The following is a 16,132-nucleotide window of genomic DNA, read 5'->3' as shown; positions in this document are numbered from 1 at the left end:
TTGGTGGATTAAAGAGTGTAATGAAGAATAGACATTTGGGAATGGAAGCTAAGAGGAGACTGTATGAAGGAGTGATTGTGCCAACAGCACTGTATGGGGCAGAAACATGGAACATAAGAGAAGAAGAGAGAAGGAGTTTGAATGTGTTTGAGAAGTATGATGGGGGTTACTAGGCTGGATAGAGTAAGAAATGAGGAGGTGAGGAGGAGAACAGGGGTGGAAAGGGAGTTGGGAGATAGGGTTGATGAAAGAGTATTAGGATGGTTTGGACACATGGAAAGAATGAGTGAAGAAAGACTAGTAAAAGAGGTATGGAAGGCAGATGTGGAGGGAGTGAACATGAGGGGACGTCCTAGGATGAGGTGGATGGATGGGGTGAAGGGGGCTTTGGTGAAGAGGGGAATGTCTGTTGAGGAAGGACGGAAGAGGACAGAAGACAGGGGTGAATGGAGAATGGTTGTATATGGATGATGTTGTGATTGCATGAGGTGGAATGGGCGGGGGGATGGGGGGTGAGGTAGTATGTGTGAGCAAAATTTGACGCAGCCCGAAGGGATTTCTCCCCGTCCTCTCCTTTTATGCAATGGGGGGATGGAGAGGGGGGGTCGCCGATTTAATGAAGTGGCCTTGCTGTGGATGTGCTGTGTCTTGCGACACTGCTTCTGACCCAGGGCGGTGGACAAGGTGCAGGAATGACCCGTCATCCAGGAGGTGCTGAGATAAGAGGGAGGGTGGAGGGGTGTGGAGTGTATTCAGGGATGGAATGGGTGGAAATGATTTTATGCCTTTCCCTTTTTGGCTACCTCCCTTGTAAGGGGGAAAAAGCCTTGGTATGTGTATGTATGTATAGCTTTACATAAATCTGGTCACCAAAGGGAATTGACAACATCAAAAGTGACCAAATTTTCACCTTGAATGAGAATCAGACAAGAAACAATGGTCTCAAACTGTCCGGAAATAGATTCAATTTGGAAGTAGGTAGAAACAACTTTGCCAACCGTGTAGTTAATGAATGGAATAAACTTCCTGCACAGGTAGTGCAATGTAGTTCAGTTCGAAGCTTTAAGAATCATTTAGATAAATACCTAAGTAAGATGCTGTAATTATTATAATTTATGTTATATTATTTGTTTTTGTTTTGTTATAATTTGTCTGTCTGATTTTCATTTATTATTAGTTATATGTCAATTTATTATCATTTACTATTTACCTGTTTGTTTGTTATTCAACTATACCAATGCATTTATTTATGTATTTTAATTGTTATTTACATTGTTATTTTTTTTTTTTTTTTTTTTTTTTTTTTTTTTTTTTTTTTTTTTTTGCATCCGACCTAGATATGGATCAAAAGGTCTCCTGTCGGCATGCTTTGCCTTTGTAATCCTTTGTAATAATAGAGCAGGTTGGGGTTTTCCTGGAAAGGACATTGGTAAGAGAGATTCCTTTGGTTCAGGTCATAGTTTAGCACAAATATGGCACTTATTAACCATAGGTTCTATCTGCTTTGTGATGAGAGGCCACCAAACTGAGTAACTTGCTCGTCCTTGGCACTTAGTAATTCCTAAGTGACCGTCATGTAAAGCATTGAGAACTAGCTGTAGAGAGGTTGGAATAACAAAACAGTTGTTGAACATTAGTAGTCCTTGGTTGACTGTTAAATGCTGTTTTTTTCTCCCAATAAGGTTTCAAGAGTGGCTGAGAAGGCACTATTGAAGGCCACCCATCAAGACAATAAGTAAGTACTTGTTGGCAAATGACATCAGCTTGCTGAGCTGCTTTGATCTCTTGATGTTGTTCAGTAGCTGGGATAACTTTAGAATTACCCTCTTAATTTTCTTCTACTTCTTCTATAAGCTCTAGATCTGCTTTTGTAGGAAGACTTGTTGGAGCATGTGATAAAGCATCAGCTGTGTTCTGATGAACTCCTTGTACATATGTTACTTCTGGTGAATATCTTGCTAGTCGAAGATGAAAACGAAGAATTCTAGGCGGAAGTTTTGACAAATCAGTACTTGAGAGCAAAGGCACTAAAGGGCAATGATCTGTCTCAAGCTTGAAAACTGTTCCTAAAATGTAGTCCTTAAACTTTTCACAAGCCCAAGTGGCTGCTAAAGCCTCCTTTTCAATAACTGCATACCTCTTCTCTGTGTCACTGAGCGATCTTGAAGCATAAGCAATGGGACAATGGTGCCCTATATCATCCACCTGCATAAGAACTGCTCCGAGGCCGTCTTGAGAAAGTGAAACAGGATGCATATGATAGTTTGTGGGTTGAGTTAACCCAAACAAATGAACAAAAAATGAATATAGATGTAATATATAGGCCAAAGACATTGTCATTAGCAGACGACAAACTGTTATTTCAAGAACTGTCTAGTTTCTGCAACCGGGATTTATTGATTGGGTGATTTCAATTTTACTGACATTGATTGGATGACCCTTGAACATGGCCACATAGGTAGTCGCTTGATTGATTTTCTTGGTGACAATTACTTAATTCAGCACGTAAAAGAGCCCACAAGATATGGAAACTTACTCGATCTATTGATAACTAGCCGCGAAAGCATGGTAACTGATGTAGACATCGGTGAAACTGTTGCAAATAGCGATCACAACTTAGATTCAAACTCCTAAGATTTTTTAGAATAGGTACCTGTGTTTTTAAAATACCCGATTTCAATAAACACCAGGTGACTCAACTTCCTTCGGTTTTAGTCACCTGGTGTTTATTGTTTGCCCTGCAAAGATTGTGATTTGGTTTACTTGGGTCAAACCGGGAGAGACTTGAACACTAGATTGGCAGAACATAAAAGGTCAATTAGGTATGGGCAAGAAAACTCGGCTGTATTTCTTCATGTCAAAAATAAGAATCATTCTTTCGATTGGGGTAAGGCCAGATTAGTGTTCAAGTCCCACTGCGGTTTCAGGAGGAAAATAGTTGAATCAGCATTAATTGAGGAATGCCCTAATATTAATATTTCTAAAGGGCAGTGGACACCTGACATTATTTCACGCGCGGCAGTTAACAAGTTGGTACGGACATTACAACCTCCCCTCCTCACCCCCTCCCTCCTCCGCCACCCCAGTTTGCCCCGCGCCTGAGTGAGGTCATCTGTCCACATCTCTTCCTCTCTGTAGCTTATAAGTCCACTCTGTACTCTACTCTATGTACTTTCCTGAAGAGGGGTACAGTTGATAGCCGAAATATAGGATTCTTCTTTATTCAAAGTTTATTTTCTCCGACTGTGGGTTCCTGTTTGTCATTTACAAATGTGCTACTACATTTCTCTGTATATATATATATATATATGTATATATACATATATATATATATATATATATATATATATATATATATATATATATACACACACACATATATATATATATATATACTGTATATATATATATGTCTAAATAAAAATATTCTTCTAAAAACGCTGTGGAAGTCGGGGACAGGTGGTATTACGATGACACCTTGTCCTAAAAATATTCTTGAAAAAGTGCTTGGGTAAGTTGGGGTCAGGTGGTGTTCTTCTTCTTTGCGTTCTTCTTCGCATTCTTCTTCGCATTCTTCTTCCTTGCGTTCTACTTCGCGTTCCTCTTCGCGTTCTTCGTGCTGGGGATCCCGTGTTGGGGTTCCGCCCCGAGGCCGAAGGGGAAAACGAGGGATTAGAGCGTGGAAAGCTGCGGCCGTAGGCCGCTGTTTGCGCAGCCAAGCTCCCGGCGAAGCCGGTAAGGGCGAAGCCCGCGGCTTGTGTATATATATATATATATATAAATGAAAAATGGAAAGGGGGTGGGGCCAGACCAGATACCAATGGAGGTATGGAAGAGCTTGGATGAAGAAGGGATAAAAATGTTGACGGAATTCCTGAATTTGGTGATGGAGAAAGAGACAATCCCAAGTGAGTGGAGGGACAGTATAATGATCCCAATTTTCAAGGAAAAGGGAGACATCCAGAGTTGTGCTAACTATAGAGGAATTAAGTTAACGTCACACACCATGAAACTGTTAGAAAGAGTGATGGATAAAAGGTTGAGGGCGGAGACCGAGGTTTGTAGTGAGCAATTTAGGTTCATGAAAGGCCGAGGAACAATGGATACAATATTCGCATTTAGACAGGTGATGGAAAAGTACATAGGAAAGCAAAGAGGACTGTACTTGACATTTATTGACCTGGAAAAAGCTTATGATCGAGTCCCGAGAAATGAGGTGTGGCGGAGTATGAGGTCGAAGGGAGTGAAAGAGAAGTATGTCAGGATGACTCAAGACATGTACAGGGATGCCAGGACAAGAGTGAGAAGTGCAGCTGGTACCACAGAGGCTTTTTTAGTGGGAGCTGGGCTTCACCAGGGGTCAGCTCTTAGCCCCTATTTGTTTAACCTCCTCATTGATGTATTGGTGGAGGAGGTGACAAAAGAGGCACCATGGAGTATGCTCTTTGCAGATGACATAGTGTTGGTATCAGAGAGTCGCGAAGAACTACAGGAGCGGTTGGAGCTGTGGAGAGGCTTATTAGAGGACTATGGGCTGAAAGTGAGCAGACAGAAGACGGAGTACCTGGAGTGCAATGTGACTCAGGAAGGAGACCTTTTCATGCAGGACCACAAACTGCCGAAGGTGGAGGCCTTCAAATACCTCGGATCTTATGTAGCGAAGGATGGAGATCTTGAAAAAGAGGTTGACTACAGGATCAAGTTGGCGTGGAACAATTGGCGGAGAGTATCAGGTGTGCTATGTGACAAAAAGATAAGTACCAGAGTAAAAGGAAAGGTGTACAAGACAGTAGTGAGACCAGCGTTGTTGTACGGAGCGGAGACATGGGCACTCAAAAAGGTACAAGAAAGGAAGCTAGACGTCGCAGAAATAAGGATGTTGAGGTGGATGTGTGGGGTGACGAGGTTGGATAGGATAAAGAATGATAGGATTTGCGGTACTGTGAAAGTAGTGGAGGCATCGGCGAAAGCGCAGGAAAGGAGATTACATTGGTTCGGCCATTTGAAGAGAAGAGATGAAGACTACGTGGGAAGGAGAATGATGGAGATGGAGGTACAGGGGAGATGCAGGCGAGGGAGACCCAAGCTGCGTTGGAAGGACAGACTGAGAGAGGACCTTAAGGAGAAACATCTGGAGGAGGAGCAGGTGATGGACCAAAACAGGTGGAAACGACTAGCGAGGAACGGCGACACCACCTGAAAATGGGAAATGTCAACAGGAAAAGAAGATATATCCATATATGTGTATATATATATATATATATATATATATATATATATATATATATAAATGTATATCTATATATATATATATAAATGTGTGTATATATATATATATATATATATATATATATATATACAGTAAAAGCCCTTGTATCCGGCACCAATGGGGCCGAAGATGTACTGGATACGAGAAAATGCCGGATACGGGAAGGGATATTAAAAAAATACATTTATTTACATTGTTTTTTTACTTATTAAAAGATCTTAATTCACTTTAATAATAAACACATCCACATGTCTATATATTGTAAATTCTATCAGTATAGAGTAAATCCAATCAATATACATCAGTTATAATCATCACAGCATTACCAGTTATCTAATTCATCATCTGATAATTTTACGATGGAGTTGTGAATGGCCGCATTCAGTGTTGGTGGCTGAGAGGGTGCATTCACCTCTACACTCGAGTTTTCTTTCACTAAACTTTTTGTACCAACTTTCATAAAATATATGATGTCTCTGCTTAGAATTTTTTCCTCTTTGTTTGTGCACTGTTCTGCAAATTTCACAAACACTGCTAGACCCTTCGCTGCATCCTTCCACGACACTTTCATCTCAGGGTCGTCTTCTTCACTATCTGCCTCTGTCGTTTTCGCGTGTTCATTGGGAAGTGATTGTAAAATTTCATCATCACTAAGTGAGAATGTTGCTGCTCGGTCACTGTCCATATCTACACACACTTGTATCGCTTCATCACTAATGCAAAGTTTAGCGTGACAACCCATCTTTCAATTCTTTCACCACCGATTCTTTCTTGCCGACGGAAAACCCTCAAATTTCTTATTCCCTTCCTGATCTTCAAACATTATTTGCGGATATGATTTTCTCTAACACCGCATTAGAGTTTGTTGTTTTTCATCCTCCCAAGCTAGCGATTCCATAAAAATAGCATCTTTAACATTAAGCCCACGTTGGAATTCGGAAATGCTACCGTCCTCAAAATAAACTAGTTTGCGCATAGAACTTTTCCGATCATTCTTTTTAAAGTTTTGAATCACTCCTTGATCCATGGGCTGGATCACACTTGTTACGTTCGGCGGTAAATACACAATAAAAATGTTTCCGTTGCTCAGTTCCTCAGATTTACTGTTGTCGAGTAGGAGAATAAATTTGCTGTCCTCTAGAAGTTTTTTCTTTTTTTAATTTTCTTTCACTGATGGGACAAACACATGCTTGAGCCAGTTCATGAATGTTTCTGAGTCCATCCATGGGTTATTTTGTGGGCGATAATCCACTGGCAAGTATACAGGTAAACGTCGACTTACGATGGCATTAGGTTTCGATGGAGCCATCGTAAGACGATCTCATCGTAAGTCGATCCCCACTCTGTTCCGTGGTCACTGTACCTAGCCTACCTGTATATTAACCACCACAAATACTGAATATAGCCTATTAAACATGTACAGTAGTTTATTTAATTATTTTTATCCTTTTTACCATATTCAAACACTATAATACGTATTTTCAGTACGGAACTTAAATCTCGCGGGCAGCAGCCAATGCCAGCCGTACGACATGACGTAATAATACTCGCATCATAAAATATAGTCACCGCTTATATCGATCGTTCTCTCTTTCACCCGCGAATTTTGAAAACCACAGAGAATGGGATTTAGGGCACATCTGAGAGAATGTAAAAACACAGGGGTGACTACAATAAATATAATCAAGACGCCGATATGGCACCGTCGCGAATCCACTTGCTCCTCATGACGCCTACGTGTGCGGCACCGTATGGAAGGGGTTAAATTATCATATCGTCGTCGTCGTCGTCGTCATCGTAAAGTCGAACAATCGTAAGTCGCGGCCATCGTAAGTCGACGTTTACCTGTATTAGATTTTTAAAACAACGTGGCTTCCAGTATTTTCCAACGACACAATTTGACTTTATGGGTCCCTGCCATGTTCGTACACAGTAACACCGTCAGTCTATCCTTGCTTTGTTTGAATCTTTTGGTGGTTTCCTCTGCTTCACTGGCTAGTGTAGATGTCGGTAGACAGCGGTAGAACAGGCCGGTCTCGTCAACGTTGTAGATCTGTTCCGATTTCAGATCGTCCTTGGCAACCAATTTTGCAAACCTATGACAGAAAGGGGGGAAAAAAAGTAAAAAAAAAAAAAAATAATAATAATAATAATTATATATATATATATATATATATATATATATATATATATACATAAATGCACTATGGAAATAAATTGAGATATGAGATGCGAATCTTTACCATGTAGGCACAGGTTAATTAACGTACCTGTCTATAAACTCCTCTGCAAAAGGTAAATCAGCAGATTTTGCTTCCCCAAACACATCAAGACGACGTATTCTATGGCGATTCTTGAATCTTTTAAGTCATCCATCTGAGAACTGGCACGATTCTCCAGTTGACATCATTTCATCAAAATCTTTGGCTTTTTCTTGCAGCGTTGGGCCTAATATAGCTGCACCTTCAGACTTTTTAAGACAAAACCACTCGTACAACACTTTGTCCAGCATTTCCACACGTTTATGTTGTAGAGTGTGGCGATTTTCTGCAGCTTCAGGCGTGTCACTCAACTTCGCAAACTGATGGCCAGGGGTGGTTGCTGCTGATTGGATGCTGCAGGATGTAACACTTCACCCCATACCATACAACATATAATGGAAGACTGCATTATACACAATCATGCACGCAAACAACACAACATACACTCTATAAAGGATTTGTGGGAAAACCCAGTTTTAGCTGTGGCCTTCCTTGGGGAGACGGGACTGCTCGGACAGACAGTCTAGGGAACGACAACAACAACAACAACTTCATAAACTCTCTTAGCTTTTTGGATTGGGCCTTGATATCGTAAATGGTAGACGACCCAATGCCGTATTCTTCCTTTAGTATTTTTCTATTTTCGCCTTTCATCAATCTTCTGCATATATCCACCTTCTGCTTAAGTGAAAGCACCACACTTTCCTTTTCTCAACTTTGGGCATGATAAAATAGAGTTGGCTAACATGTGCACGGAGGTGGCTAACACGTGGCGGGAGAAGTGAATGGGACTGAGAAGCCCTGGTGGCGGCGAGAGCAACTACAACCATGCCAGGGATTTTAAACACACGCGGGAAATTGAAATTTATTTAATTTTTGTATACGTCTATCTTTATCACAATTTTTCGATTTTCGTGAAAAATATGCAGGTTATTTGAAGTGCCGGATACAAGAAGGCCGGATACGAGGGCTTTTACTGTATATATATATATATATATATGTATATATATATGTGTGTGTATATATATATATATATATATATATATATATAATATAAATATATGTATTATGTATATATATATATACATATATGTGTATATATATATATATATGTATATGTATTTTACCTAGTTGTATTTTACGGGAAGGGGAGCTATTCTCGTGGTGTCCCATCTTCATATCTCATTTTATCTAAACTGTTTTTGCACACAGCACATTCTCATCTAACTTGTTCCAAATGTCTATTACTCTGTGGGGGAAACCTGTTCTTTTTCAGATCTCTTCTATAACTGTCTTTCTTGATTTTCTTTCCATGTCCTCTTGTATTTCTGTCATCCCATTTTATTAGATCCCCTCTATCAATAGTTTCTATGCCTTTCATGATTCCATAAATAGTTATCAAATCTCCTCTCTCTCTTCTTTGCTCTAGTGTCTGTAGTTCAAGTTTTTCTAGTCTCTCTTCATATGATAGTTTTGAGAGTGTTGGTGCCAATTTTGTAATTGCTCTATGTATTTTTTCAAGTTTTGTTATACATTTTTTTGTACTTGGTGACCACATCGTTGCTGCATATTCTAATCTTGGTCTTATCAAAGTGATTAGTATTTTCTTCATTTCTTCAACCAGGTATGTAAATGCCACTTTGATTGTTTTTATTAGATTATAAGTTTCTCCAAAAATCTTGTTTATATGTTTCTCAGGTGACATATTATTCATAATAATGACTCGGGTCCTTCTCATTTTCTACTTTTTTTATTTCTTCTTTTCCCAATTCATATGATCCTTTCTCACTCACCTTTCTCACCTTTTTTTTCTCACCCTACGCCTGGTAGGAATAATCCTGTCAGCGGCAGCTCTTCACTAGACTTCTCCATGCGTCTCTATCTTCATAGGTCTCTTTTTCTTTTACTTCTGGTAAGTTTGTGTCTCTTCTTTCTAATGCTTCTTCAACACCTTTAATTCATCTGGCCCTGGGTCTCCCTACAGGTCTTTTACCTGTGGGTACCCATTCCAGCATTTGTCTTGGGTACCTCCAATCTTCCATTCTCATAACGTGTCCAAACCACCTTATCTTCCACTCTTCTATTATATCCAACACTGACATCACTCCTATTTCCTGTCTTATCCGCTCATTCCTTAATCTATCGCGTCTTGTCACTCCTCTTATTATCCTAAGGGCTCTCATTTCAGCTGCTTGAATGCGACATTTTAATTTAGTGTTTAGGGACCAAGCTTCACTGCCGTATGTTAACATCGGTCTTAACACTGAGACATAAATTGTCTTCTTGCATTGAAGTGGAATGCTTTTTTCTCTTAATAGTGGGTACAAAATATTTAGGGTGTTGTTATATTTTGTAATCCTGCTGTTTATTTCAGTCTCCTGCTGGTTATTATCACTGAATTCCACTCCCAAATACTTAAAATGTTCGACTTGTTTTAGTTGTTGTCCATCAACTTCGATTCTTCCCTCAACTCGCCTTCTGTCGACACACATTACTTCCGTTTTTGTAACATTCATCTGCATCCTGTATTGTTTTAGCACATCATTCCATATGTCCATTTCAGTTTGTAGATCTTCCCAACTGTTTGCAGCTATAGCTATATCGTCAGCATACGCGAGCACCAGTGGGGTAATATTTCTCTCTCTTTCAATATCCTTAATTATCCTATCCATGTACATTATAAACAATAATGGAGATAACACTCCGCCTTGTCTAACTCCACACTTGACCCTAAACCACTTACCGTCTCTTTTCTCAGTCTTTACTCTACTTTCACTATTTTCATATAAATTCTTGATAGCTTTTATCAAACTCACTGGTACCTCGTATTCGTCGTGTTTAATAGCTTGCCATAACTGATCTCTTGGTACTCTATCGAAAGCCTTTTGAAGGTCAATAAACCCAAGGCATTTATGTCTATCCCACTCCCAACATTTTTCCAATAAGATTTTTAGAGTAAAGATATTGCGATTGTTCCTCGTCCTGGTCTAAAACCACTCTGGGATTCTTTTATTTTATGTTCAACTATGCTTCTTAATCGTTTTTCCAAAATCCTTTCATAGATCTTTCCTGTGTGTGATAGTAGAGAGATGCCTCTATAGTTTCCACAATCTGTTTTGTCACCATTTTTGTGTATTGGACATATCACCGCTTTTGTCCAATCATCTGGGACTTGTTTATTTCTCCATGCTATATTTATCACTTCTAGCATCCACTCTAGTCCGGTGTTTCCCATTTTCTTTATAATTTCTGTTGAAATTTCATCCTCTCCTGGTGCTTTCCCATTTTTCATCCTTTCCACGGCTACTCTCAGTTCTGCCTTTGTTATTTTCCATTCATTTCTACTTGTATCTTCCACTTCGCTTTCCACTTCTCTTTCCCTCATATATTCTGGGTTGTACTCTCTTTCATCTTCATCTTGTCCTGTGAAGTTCAGCAGATCCTCAAAATACTCTGTCCATCTTTGACTAATTTCATGCGATTCTGTTAATAGATTACACTGGGGAACACTCATTTTGTTGCATTTAAAAAAAGACTTTTCTATAGTCAACTTGAGTGTGCTGATTTCAAATCTGAAGTCGGGTTTTGTCTGCAAGCTACAGATTTTATGCAATTTGACATTTTTATTTATTTTTTTAATTTTCGTTATTATAGGAAATTGCAATATCAGCCACAATTCTTTTGTTCACTTGAATCTTAAAACAGTATGAAAGCCATTTCTGTACATTTATTAAGGCAAAAGAAACAGAACATTAACAGAACATCTATCCCAAAGTTAGATTAGCATCCTTCAGAACATCACCACAGCTGATGGAAGCTTATCAATTTCTTTGTGTATTTTTTTCAGGCAGGAATTTGCGTTTGTAACTTTTGCGTTTGTACATTTCATCTGGGCAATTTCGTTTAATGCTCCAGCAGTAGTCAGCCATCATACTTTTGTCCCAGCGCCCTTGGTAGCGTTCTTCCATGATCTTTAGGTCTTGGTGGAATCGTTCTCCTTGTTCGTCACTCACAGCCCCCAGGTTGTCAGGGAACTGATCAAGGTGGCTGTTCAAAAAAATGAAGCTTGATGCTCATGTTGCACCCGAGATCACGAAAAGCGAGGAGCATTCTGTTCACAAGTTCACTGTAGTTCTCCGCCTTATTGTTTCCAAGGAAGTTCTGAACGACTGCCACAAAGGATAACCATGCTGCCCTTTCTAAAGCGGTCATCTTAGCAACAAACTGATCATCACGAATTAGGGTTCGAATCTGTGGGCCATCAAACACGCCTGCTTTGATCTTCTCAAATGATAACCCTGGTAAAGCTGTGATGATGTGTTGGAAACATTCACCTTCGGTTTCCAGTGCCTTGACAAATTGTTTCATCAAACCTAATTTGATGTGAAGAGGAGGAAAGATGATCTTATCTCTGTTTACAATTGGGTCTTGTATGATATTTGGCATGCCTGCTTCAAGGGTGTCACGAATAGGCCAGTCCTTCTGGACCCAATGTCTGTCTCGTGCTCGGCTGTCCCACATACAGAGGAAACATGGAAACTTGGTGAAACCTTTCTGTTGTCCAAGAAGAAAGTTGACCATCTTTAAGTCTACACAAATTATCCAATTGTGCTCATGATACTTTAATAAGTCCATGACCATTCTCATATCATCATAGTCTTCCCGCAAATGCACTGAGTGACCGACAGGTACTGCTCCATAAACATTGCCATTATGTAAAAGAACACACTTTAGACTGCGTTTTGAACTGTCTAAAAAGAGTCTCCATTCAGCAGGACTATAGTAAGGTACACCCAGTTCTTTGAGAAGCCCTGGGATGTCATGGCAGTAAACAAACTGTCTGTCTTTTGAAAAGAAGGTCACAAAAAGCTGGTCACGCTTTCTGAAATATGATACTTTAACAGAGTGATCAACAAGATTTCTGCCTTGTAATCTTGATGCCAAAAGCTCTGCTGCTTTCTTTGAAAGACCTAAATCCCGCACTAAATCATTCAGTTCAGCCTGGGGAAGAGGCTTAGGGACGGGGAAAGGTTCAGTGTCTGAAGAACAGTCCTCCGATTGTGAACACTTTTCTGACAATTCACTGTCACAACTGTCTTGCTGGCTTGTATCATGTCCAATGTCTTTATCGTCCAATGAAGGCAAGCCTTTGAAAACTGGAACAGGTACTTCTTCAGAGTGCGGAACAGGCCGAATAGCTGAGGGAATGTTCGGATACGTAATCTTATGTCGGTTTTTCTTCCCAACACCCGTTGTGTTTACCATGCAGAAATAACAGTCAGTTACATGGTTGGTGGGTTCGTGCCAAATCATTGGAACTCCAAAAGGCAGACCTTTGCGTTTTCCTTTGGTCCAGTCTCGAAGCATTTCCTCACAATTGTGGCACACAACATGAGGAGCCCATTGCTTGTCTTGATCACCAAGATGAACTTCAAAATATGCCTTGTAGGCACGCTTGACGAACGAGAATATGTTACGTCTCTGACGATTGTGTAGCATCCACATATGTAGCAGAAGGCATCAGGCTTGTTTCTGCAATGATGTCTCATTCTGGAAGCCATGTTTGAACTGAAACAAAAGAAGAATGATCAAAATATTAGAAGCTATCTATATATATGGACGTTAAATTGCTTATACATGGTTTACGCAAGTTCACATATGTACAATTTCATTAACCTCAAATTGCATACAAACTAGAGCTTGTAGAGAAAAACTAATTTCAGATTTGAAGTCAGCGCCTAAAACTCTTTCAAAATCCGTTAAAATATCCAATGCAACTCAAAGTTACTGAAAAAGTGTTCCCCTGTGTTATCATCCTTGTCTCTTATAGAATGGGTTGGTACCGTATTTCCTTTCCTATACGACTTTGCAAGACTAAATATTAGTTTCCTTGTCCCATTCATATCTCTTTCAAGATCTTCTCCAATCTTCAACCAGCTGTTTTCCTTTGCTTTTCTTTTTATAGTCTCTGCTTCATTTCTCCTGAAGACATATTCTTGCCTATCCTGAGGCCTTCTTGTCTTCATCCAAATTCTAAAGGCTTTATTTTTCCGTCTTACGGCCTCTTTTACTTCTTCATTCCACCAAGGGGTATTCTTTTTCTTTCTTCTTCCCGTTGTTTTTGTTTGTAAAACATCTTCACATGCTTTCTTTATGCCATCTCTAAACTTATTCCATTCAACTTTTATATCCCATGTATTATTAGAAATTACGTAAAAGGTGACGTCATATTGAACTCGTTTATTGAACTCTAGAAGTTTAATTTCATTAAAGTAATAAATTATGTATATTTAAATTATTGGATAAAATCTGAATAATTAATAATGTTAATGATCAATTGCTACTGATAATTTGTAGTCTATTGAAAAATTTAAACATTTGAAATAAATACCGAAAATTCTGGTCGTTGAAAAGTAAACAATGGTCGCAAAAATTATAGATATTGCGTGTGGCCAGCGGCCGGTTCACTCAAATAATAGTTTTCGTCAAGTCAGGACGCTTAGAATTTGTGTCAACTGAAACTACAGAAAATCAATTTCGGAGGAACATTTACTCCCAACTATAAAGAGAAACCTCTCTTTAAAACAAAGTTTAACACTACACAATTGAAAATAACGGATAAATTTAAAAAGGCGAAAGGGACGTAAGTATAACTCGGCCGAGTTAAACCGGTCTCTCGAAAATCCGCCTTTTCTAAAATTTACATCTAAATTATCAAGAAGAAGGTAAGATCAACTTTCTCATTTTGAATTAGTTTAACTAAAGTAAGAATTATTTGTTTGGATGAGGAAAACAGATCCTTTTCCAATATATTTAAAGAGAGGATTTATTAACATCAAGACTCGGCATAATCTAATTCGCCATAGCCTCCGTGAATTGATTCAGTATTCGAGCCTTTAAGTGGGCCTATTTGTTTATAATAAAAAGGTAATTGTTGATTCACTGTGCCGATTATTATTAAAAGGCTTCACATATTTGTAAGTAAATTGAGTTGTTTTATATAATAGTTTCAAGAGTTCAATTAAATGAGTTTGTCAAGTTCGCCTAGTATATACTAGGGCCTATTTGTTCTTAGTGGAAACCTTGTGTCCAGGTTGGTTTGTTTAGTTGAATTATGGCCTATGTTTAGTGAAATCGAATTGTTTTAATTTATGTATAGGCTAGTACAACCTGAATATTTTTTTGTACTTTGTATCAATACAGTCTAATCATGACAAGTGATAATGATAATGAGGATAAGGATGAAGCTGGATTTGAGACTGCATTGGTTAAATTGAAACAAGAAAGGGGTATACTTAAAAGAAAAGTTACTCTAATTCTTAATAAATTAAAGGATTCACTTAGTAAAAGGACAATAAACATTAATTTCTGTAGGAAACAATTAGATGTTATTGATCAAGTTATAAGTGAAATTAAAGTTAAAGATGAACAGATTTTAGATCTTCTAGACTAAAGGAAAATGAAGTAGATGTTAAGAAAATTGACACATTTACTAGTGAAGTAGATAAGCAAGTAGACTATCATATGGAAATAGATGAAAGCCTATCAGAATTTCAGGAATTTAAAATGGCAGGGAATAAATCCAATAATCACTCTACAAGCTCTATAGATGCTGATAGATTTGTTGAAACACTCAATAGGCTAGACCATTTTGATACTAAACCGCCTCCCTTATCTTGCGGCATTTTTGATGGAACAGAAAAGGATAAATTTACCTTTTCTTCTTTCCTCAATCAGTTTAATAATGTCATAGGTAATAAGGAGAGTATGTCCCAGGCAGTGAAGCTTAGTTATTTACATAGTTATCTTAGGGGTTATGCTTTGAAAATCATTAGCCATTTGTCTATCATAAATGAAAATTATGATATTGCACTAAGATTATTGAAAGATGAATTTCTGGATGTACCCTTTATAGTGGATGAAACTTTCAGAAGGATTCTAAGCACAACAGTTCCTCAAGGATATGACGGAGTTTTTTACATTAAAGTCATTCATCATTGAAATAAGAGCATACATTTTTTAATTAAAGTCTAATCATGGCTATGATTTTACAATGAAAAATTCTCCTGGAAATTTACTATTGAGTCATATTCTCTTTAATAAGTTGCCTACAGCATTCAAAAGGGAACTGGTTCATAAATATAACAACTATCCTACCTTGACTGAAATCTTTGAGTCATATAATGACATTATTAAGACTCTAATTAAGACCTGTAAAACTACTTTGCCTAAATCTGATAAAATCAATAGGGCCAAAGAAAATTCAAAAAATGCACCCAAAGAAAATAAAAGTTCTCTTCAAATTTTCAAGACCAGTCAAAATAAGGTTGCTCCCTCTAAAAACTTTATTTGTAAATTGTGCAGTGCATCAGGTCACTCCTTGGGACAGTGTGAAAAATATTCAACTCTTAAGGATAAGACAGAGAGAGTACAGGAGTTAGGTCTCTGTGCACGTTGTGCTGGATCTGGTCATAAAGAAGATGAATGCTTTGGCAAGCAAAATAAATTAAAATATGGTTGTAAACACTGTAATTCTTATGGCCATATAGCACCCCTTTGTCCTGAATTTAAAGGACCTAATACTAGTAATAATCATCTTTGT

At 38.4% G+C, this 16,132-nt stretch overlaps 1 long non-coding RNA gene across 1 annotated transcript in view; it reads left to right on the top strand.

Moving 5' to 3' along the window:
* The window catches only part of LOC143023683 (uncharacterized), a 754,159-nt gene that overhangs the window by 349,997 nt on the left and 388,030 nt on the right, over positions 1-16,132 (top strand). The window contains exon 2 of the long non-coding RNA XR_012966193.1: positions 1,683-1,735. This is a non-coding gene — a long non-coding RNA (uncharacterized LOC143023683). The remainder of the gene's footprint in view (positions 1-1,682; positions 1,736-16,132) is intronic.

The sequence above is a fragment of the Oratosquilla oratoria genome, unplaced genomic scaffold, assembly GCF_046742065.1.
Source record: "Oratosquilla oratoria isolate Oo_2021 unplaced genomic scaffold, ASM4674206v1 SCAFFOLD55, whole genome shotgun sequence".
NCBI lineage: Eukaryota > Metazoa > Arthropoda > Malacostraca > Stomatopoda > Squillidae > Oratosquilla > Oratosquilla oratoria.
The sequence above is the reverse complement of the archived record's forward strand: the minus strand, read 5'-3'. Positions and strand labels throughout refer to the sequence as shown.